We start from the raw sequence: 8309 nt of genomic DNA, 5'->3' as shown, positions 1-8309 counted from the left end.
CGGAATCGGGCCCCGGGGGGAACTCCGCCCCCGGAAGCGCAGCATGGCTGCGTCACCGGAGGTGACGCAACCACGTAAATCACGTTGGGGGCGTGGCCCTGATCGTCGGAGGGGGAACTCTATGCTTTTCCCTCCGATGAACGGGGCCACGCCTTCAACGTGATTGACGTCGCGCGTCACTTCCGGTGACGTGTTGGTGGTGCGCATGCACAAAGCGTGTGCATGCGCATGTCGAAGAACGGCTCCCGGAGAACATTTCACTTGGCAACCCTAACACACACACACACACAGACACACACAGAGCGATTAAAACAAACAGGAAGAAGGATCTGTAAATGTTCCTCACCCACTGGGAGAGTTGGCAATTACAACTGATCTCCAGACTGCAGAGTCCCAGAGAGGCGGGGGGCGGGCAGACGGGGGGGGGGCACTTTTCCTGCTTCCTCCTCTACTCCCCCCCCCATCAGTCAATCTACCTTTATCTCTTCCTCCATCTTCAACCTTCCCTCCCCCTGGCAGCCTCTTCCTGGGAAAACTCTGCACAGGGCCAGCCACTGGGCCACTCCAGGCCCAGTTGCACAGTGGGGAATTTGCAAGGACATAGAGCTGGCACCTCACTTTCCTCTGTGTCCCCCTCCCCACACTATTTCCTCTTTCCTTCCTCCTGGCAATGCCCATATCCTCACCTGTCCCTGGTTTCTTCTCCGCTTCCCAGCCACACACCCACCACCTACCTTTTATCTACCCATTTTCCGTTATGTTATTTATTGACTTCATTTATACCGCACTTTGCTTCACCGTGGAGACCAAAAGCAGCTTATATCATTCTCTTCTCCATTTTATCCTCACATCAACCATATAAGGTAAGTTTAGGGCTGCCAAGTGGGGGCGGGTAAACCCCTGCTTTGGAGGCTCGATTTCCGCCGCCGTGGAATCAGGCCCCGGGGGGAACTCCGCCCCCCGAAGCGCAGCGTGGCTACGTCACCAGAGGTGACGCAACCACGTCGATCACGTTGGGGGCGTGGCCCCGATCCTCGGAGGGGAAACTCTATGGTTTTCCCTCCGATGATCGGGGCCACGCCCCCAACGTGATCGACGTCGCACATAACTTCTGGGATGTGCTGGCAGCGCGCGCGCGCGCACTTCACGCGCGTGCACACACATCAGAGGAGAGCTCCCGAAGCCCAGCGACGCTCCCCCACCGGTAAGGATATTCGACTTGGCAACCCTGGGTAAGTTACACCGTGTGACTGGCCAAAAGTCACCGAGTGAGCTCCTACAACAGAGTGGTGATTCTAACTTGGGTTTCCTAGATGCTAGTCTGACTCTGAAACGCTAACCACAATGGCTTTGGTGGGGAGACTGGTTGTTGTCGAACAGCAGCAAGCAGCTGGGCCTGGGAGAGTAATGGCTAGTTGCAAGGTAGTGAGATGCTCAGTGGTTGCTGCTGGGCCTGGCCCCAATGAGTCCTCCCTTAAAGGCCAAAGTATCCCTATAAAGAGCACTGCCCAACCCCCTGCCTTTTACTGACAGAAACCAAGGCTTGAAAGTGGCAATAGTGTTATGGTTGCCTAGCGACCCCGCAGTGGCCACTGAGAGGGCATTCTTTTATGCACTGCTTCTATCATTTTGGAGAGTTTCAATGCTCCCCAAATTATTGTTTTTTAGACTTCAGATTTTTTTTGTGAACATTGGGCTTTTCTCAGCTTTGCAGAAAGCTCTGTCTTTTCTGTTCATGGCCCCAGTGTCTGCAATTAGCTGACCACAGATGGGGGATAGCTAAAGAATGGAATATATTGATGAGGTGCACTGTGTATCATTCTAGCTCTACAAAACATTCTTATATGAATGTCAGTTTACCAGCAATTATAAATTTCAAGCAAAGAATATTTTCCCAGCAGATACATAGCAATGTGTGCACATTCAACCCCATTTGTGGCATTCTGCCTACTTACCACTTAAAATACCAAATGATCAGACCATAGATTAAGCCCCAGAAAATGCATCCTGCAATTGTTGCACCTAAGATGTATTTTCCAGCTGCAAGAAAAAGCAAAAAATTAAAATTAAATACAGAAGAATAATATCACCGTGAAAAAAAAAAATAACTATTCCGATTCTCAGTATGTTTCTAAAATGGATTGCCCGACAATTTCTTCCTAGGAAGTTACAGACAAGTTATTAGCATCTATAAGAAAATAGTTTTTGCCCCAGTATTATATCTCTTTGCACTGATGTATGTCGAATCTCCTCCTTTTTCTTGTTTCCCTGCCGATGAACATGCGCAATGACGGTTGCTTTCTCACTTCCAGAGGAAAAGCAGAGAGAAAAGAATCATATACCACAATCTACTTTAACGTTCTGGAGTTACTTAATTGACAGAACGAGCACAGGGAAGAATCTGGGTTTGTTCATTTCCAGTTGACACAAGAAGACCACAAAACGTGGACGTGCTGAAGCGATTATTAGAGAGAAAAGCTGGATGTTTGTCACATGGAACCAGAGAAGCGGCAGGGATAGGCAGTGCCTAAGCCTTTCCACACTTTGCCTTTCTCCCTTTCCACGCAGATGTTTTGCTCTCCCTTGGCTTCCTTACATATACAGAAGCAGGGCTATTTTTGGGCAGGAACGCACAGGAACGGAGTTCCGGCTGGCTCCCAAGTTGGCCACGCCCAGCAGGGACTCATTAGCATAATAGGCCACACCTAATAGCAGAAACTCATTAGGATTGGCCAGAGGTAATTTCGGGGGGGATCGCAGGTCCCCCGGGTGAGGTACGGGGGCGGGGCACATGACGAAGCCCCGTCCCCTGCTTCGGCCGCCCCGCTTCCAGCCCTCATTCAGCCAGGAGGAGGCAGGAGAAGAGGGAGGGTAAGTTGCTTCCTCCCTGCCTCTCCCCACCCCTGCCTGCCTGGGGCCAGGGAGGGCCTTCGCAGGGCTTCCTTGCACTCCCGCCGACCTTGCATGTCCACCGCCAGGCCCCTTGTGGGGCTCGGCAGTGGAGCTGCAAGGCCGGCGGTGGCGGCATGGACCGTTGGGGGCGGGGTGTGTGGCCTTATGACACACTTCCGGTGATGTCAGGGGGTGTGGCATATGCTAATGAGTTATGCTAATGAGAGCCCCTAGCTCTTTTTCTATGAAACGACCCCTGGGATTGGCTACAATTAGGGGTGTGTGGCCTAACATGCAAAGGAGTTCCTGCTACAAAAAAAGGCCCTGGGTTTTGACAACAAACAAGGAAAACAGAATAAGAAGCAAAAGGTGGGTGTGGCTGGATGACCACACTTCTGGTAGCATGGGGGTGCGTCCTAATGTGCTAATGAGCTGTGCTGGCAGGGGTGTGGCCCAATATGCTAATGAGTTCCTGCTGTTGGGTGTGGCCTATTATGCTAATGAGTTCCTGCTGGGCTTTTTCTACAAAAAGAGCCCTGCGAGGATTACACAGCAAGGGAACAAGAAACCAGACACAGCTGTGTAATAAAAGACGCTACAACTGAAGGAGTAATGCAGTGACTCTAATATGAACAACAAAATAGGATCCATGCACAAAGTATCATAAAGTCCATACAGGTACAATTCTCATGTAATAAGATCCAATAAATACAAATTCCATGGGAAGTCTTCAAAATGCTTGCAGATAAGTCATTACAATGTACAATGAATGAAGGATCTGGATATTATAAACGTCGTTTCGTTGAACTTCCTCAGAAGTGACTAGACATTAAAAAATAACACTAAGAACACAATACTGGAAATTATGAAAATTGTAAACAACATGCAAGAACTTTACCAATACACCTAATACAGTTTCTGCACCAGATGGATAGCGTGTGCTTCTAAAGTGACTCACAAGAGTGCAGTTTCCTGTAAAGGAGATATAAAGGTAAAAAGTAAAGGTTTCCCTTGCTCGAAAGCCAGTCGCATCTGACTCTAGGGATGTGGTGCTCATCTCCGTTTCCAAGCCGAAGAGCCAGCGCTGTCGAAAGACATTTCCGTGGTCATGTGGCCGGCATACAAGCATTTTGAAGACTTCCCATGGAATTTGAGAGCCAGTTTGGTGTAGTGGTTAAGTGTGCGGACTCTAATCTGGGAGAACCGGGTTTGATTCCCCACTCCTCCACTTGCACCTGCTGATGTGACCTTGGGTCAGTCACAAGCTCTGGCACAGCTGTCCTTGAAAAAGAGCAGTTTGTGTCAGAGTTCTCTCAGCCCCACCCACCTCACAGGGTGTCTGTTGTGGGGAGGGGAAGGGAAAGGAGTTTGTAAGCCGCTCTGAGACTCCAAGTGAAGGGCGGGGTATAAATCCAATCTCTTCTCTTCTTCTTCTTCTTGTATTTATTGGTTCTTATTACGTGAGAATTGTACCTGTGTGGGCTTTATGATACTTTGTGCATGGATCCTATTTTGTTGTCTATATTAGACATTACTCCTTTAGTTGTAGCATCTTTTATTACACAGGTCTGTCTGGTTTCTTGTCGGCTTCCTTACAAGCAGCACCATTGCCCTCTATTCAATTTCCTTCATTCTTTCCCCGTTTTATTGCAATCTTTCTCAAACCTGGGATGACTTCCACACAGCAAGGGGCCTCCTGGGTTTCCTTATCAGCAGGGTGGTTGTCATTTCAGTACAGCAGCAATGGGGCTTCCATATAATGGTGACCGATTTCACACAAGAGCTGCGCCGCTTTGCCTCGCTTGTATTGGTCAATTTCCCACTCGAAGCTGGGCGGCCGCATTTTGACCCACGGCTTCGCCCGATTTTCCCCACGGTTTTGTGATACTGTTGTTTTTTTAAAGTACCCATAAGGTACACTTTTATTATTGTTCATATTATACACCAACAAACAAACATACTACATAACAAACATCCACTTACACACATAAAACATACAAAGAGATCAGTATATTTTCTTATAACTCTATTACCATATTTAAAGAATTTCTATAAGTTTGCTTAAGTTTCTGTATACTCTTATCTTTTTACCATAGTTTCTATTTAACTAAAAAAGATTAATAATACCAAAAATTTCATTACTTTAAGCTATGCATTTATATTGTACCAACCATACAGTTTTTTCCACTTCTTTTGAAATGTTGGGTCTGTTGTCCCTCTCATCAACGATGACAATTTGTCATTTTCAGCCGTCTCCAACAGTTTATTCACATATTCTTGCTTCTTTGGTGTTTCCATTTGTTTCCAATATTTTGCGTGTAATATTCTTGCTGCAGTAGATAGGTGTACTATCAAATATCTATCACCTTTATCAAACTCCTTTGGAAATATGTTTAGTAATAATATTTCAGGCAAAAATAGTATTTTAATTCTCGATATCTCTTGCATCAACTTGTGGACCCATCTCCAGTATCTCTTTGTTACATCACAAAGCCACCACATATGATAAAATGTACCTGTCTTATTTTTACATTTCCAACATTTATCTGCACAATTTCTATTATGCTTAGCCTGTTTTTTGAGGATCAGGAAACCGTGGGGAAAATCGGGTGAAGCCGTGGGTCAAAATGCGGCTGCGCGGCTTCGAGTGGGAAATTGACCAATACAACGGGGGGCAAAGGGAGGCGCGACCACAGCGGAGCTCTTGTGTGAAATCGGTCGGTGTGTCCTGCGCTCTTCCTGTCTGGGATCCCCAGTGTGGTGATTCTAACCCCATGGAGGCCTTCTTTGTTCTTTTTATTGGGTAACTGAAAAGTTATCCTTATAATTTGTATAATGCGATTCGCTAATTACTGACTTTTAAAATTAAAAAAAGCAGCAGCCCTGATGGCATGGAAGAGGGGAATGGCTGCTGGGGGGGGGGCAGGGGAACTGGTGGTGGTGTGGGCAAGACTGGGAAAGGTGCGGACTTGCCTGTCCACACAGCAACCTCCCCAGCTTTCCTGTGATCTTTCCAAAATGATTCTAGTAGCGCAGCTTTTGGAGAGCCTTTGATTTTACCAAACCTCTGCTTTATCTTGGATGGATACTTAAATTCAGGGGTCATTTCCTGCGGGAGCCCAGGGGGGCGGGCACATGCAACAAGCTCCACCCCCTGCTCCCAGCAGCCTCAGGCCACTAGGAGCACGAGGATCTGCGCGTTCCCCCCCCCGTAGCTAGCAATCCAAAAGAGTCCAGTGGCACCTTAAAGACCAAGGTTTACTCAGGTACAAGCTCTCCCTCCTTTGCAAGGACAGTTCTGCATGTTTCCACCCCCCCCAATAGCTAGCAATCCAGAACAGTCTAGTGGAGCCTGAGCGGTGAGTGTTGCCTTCTGACACACTTCTGGTGATGTTAGGGGGTGTGGCATATGCAAATGAGTTATGCTAATGAGCTCCTGCACCTCTTTTTTATGAAATGACCTCTGCTTAAATTAGAAGAGGAAATGAGTATAGAGTTACTCTGTCATAGTAACTCCTGAGGTACGGACCAGATTCAACACCTACTTAAAACTTTAATGCTGCCATCCTGTACTTATTTAGGAGTAAGCACCACTGAATACAGTGGAACTTACTTTTAAGTAAGCAGGCATGAGCTTATAGGTAGTATAATGTTCGGATGGCTTCACCTTGATCAAAGAATTCATCCCTTTTAAGTCGCTGAAGAACAGGCAAATTCTTGATATACATTGCACACACTGCAAAAGAAAACCACAGTAACCGTTATTTAACAACTTTATGCGAGTCATTCCCTTGTTGCTCCCCTTAGATTCAAAAGGTCAACACAACATCTCAAAAGACTGTCTTTCCTTGGTTCACTGAAGGAAAGTAGCTGTCATGATGTTTTCCGCGTCAGTAGTGTTTATTTACACCTGTCAACCAGCTTGTGTAGGCTAACCCACAATACGCCTTCACCACATAGTTAAAGGTAAAGGTTCCCTTGCTCGAAAGCCAGTCGAGTCCGACTTTAGGGTTGCGGTGCTCATCTCCGTTTCCAAGCCAAAGAGCCAGCGCTGTCTGAAGACGTTTCCGTGGTCATGTGGCCGGCATGACTAAACACCAAGGCGCACGGAACGCTCTTACCTTCCCACCGAAGCGGTACCTATTTATCGACTTGCAATTTCTTGCAATTTCAAACTGCTAGGTTGGCAGGAGCTGGAACTAGAGACGGGAGCTCACTCCAGCCATGCGGCACCCGGGTCTCGAACTGCTGAACTACTGACCTTCCACAGCCTGCAGTTCAGTGTCTTAACCACTTGAGCCACTGCAGCTCCTACATAGTTACTTGATGGTAAACCTGAGGGGATTTTATTGTGCTCCTGAAATCATGTACACAAGTAGCATATCCATTATCACTAGCAATGGTTTCTTTCAATCAAGATTCAGGACTCCGCCTGCAGACGTTCTAAGCCACAGGCCCCATTAATGCCAGGTGTGTGGCGGAGGTTCTGAAAAAGCTCTTGGAACCTCAGGCTGCCAATAGATACCACAAGGGGGCGGGACCCGCGATACTCGCACCTGGGGACTGCCCCAAGTGTGCACAAACATCTCCCTCCCCTCCAGGTCCCCCCGATGTGCGGAAATAAGTATCCGCACACCAGGGGGCGACTTCGGAATTAGATATATAGATATGAAGAGTCGCTGTAGAACAGGGGTCCACAACGTGGTGCCCATGGCTGCCGTGGGGCCCACCAAAACATTTCCCCGGTGCCTCCCAAGTGTCTTTAGGAAGTGGGCAGGGCCAAGTGGGGCTTTTGCCCAGCAAGGCTTCTGGCTGGAAGATCAGTAGTTCAGCAGTTCGAGACCTGAGTGCCGCATGACGGAGTGAGCTCCCGTCTCTGGCCCCAGCTCCTGCCAACCTAGCAGTTCGAAAGCAAGACATTGCAAGTAGATAAATAGGTACCACTTCGGTGGGAAGGTAACAGCGTTCCGTGCACCTTGGTGTTTAGTCATGCCGGCCACATGACCATGGAAACATCTTCGGACAGCGCTGGCTCTTCGGCTTTGAAATGGAGATGAGCACCGCAACCCTAGAGTCGGATTCGACTGGCTTTCGAGCAAGGGAACCTTCACCTTTACCATAGTTGCGGTGTGTGTCAATCTGTGAGACTCTACAGTAACTCTCAGATGCAATAAGTCCACTTATGGATTTTATTGTAGAAATCAGAAGAGCTGCCGGTGAATCAAACTCTTTGACAGTAATGGCAAATAGTTCAAAAGCATGATCTACGAGAACGCTGGTTCAGCCCACATTCATACGTCATGGTTACGTGTGACAGAGACAGGTTAACAAAGTACAAATTATAATGGAGTGAACGTTTATCTGCAACACTACCCACAAGGCCATGAGATCTCAGAAACGCGAAGAATCTCTTGGCC

General features: G+C 47.7%; 1 long non-coding RNA gene across 1 annotated transcript in view; it reads right to left on the bottom strand.

Annotated features, from left to right (window-relative positions):
• LOC107105592 overlaps positions 1-6629 on the bottom strand; it is a 7265-nt gene extending 636 nt beyond the window's left edge. Inside the window, exons 1-2 of the long non-coding RNA XR_001482345.1 lie at positions 6560-6629; positions 1956-2040 (exon numbers count right to left, since the gene is read on the bottom strand). This is a non-coding gene — a long non-coding RNA (uncharacterized LOC107105592). The remainder of the gene's footprint in view (positions 1-1955; positions 2041-6559) is intronic.
• Between the last annotated feature and the right edge of the window lie 1680 nt (positions 6630-8309).

Source organism: Gekko japonicus, unplaced genomic scaffold (assembly GCF_001447785.1).
Source record: "Gekko japonicus isolate JY-2015 unplaced genomic scaffold, Gekko_japonicus_V1.1 scaffold3036, whole genome shotgun sequence".
In the NCBI taxonomy this organism is placed as follows: Eukaryota; Metazoa; Chordata; class Lepidosauria; order Squamata; family Gekkonidae; genus Gekko; species Gekko japonicus.
The sequence above is the reverse complement of the archived record's forward strand: the minus strand, read 5'-3'. Positions and strand labels throughout refer to the sequence as shown.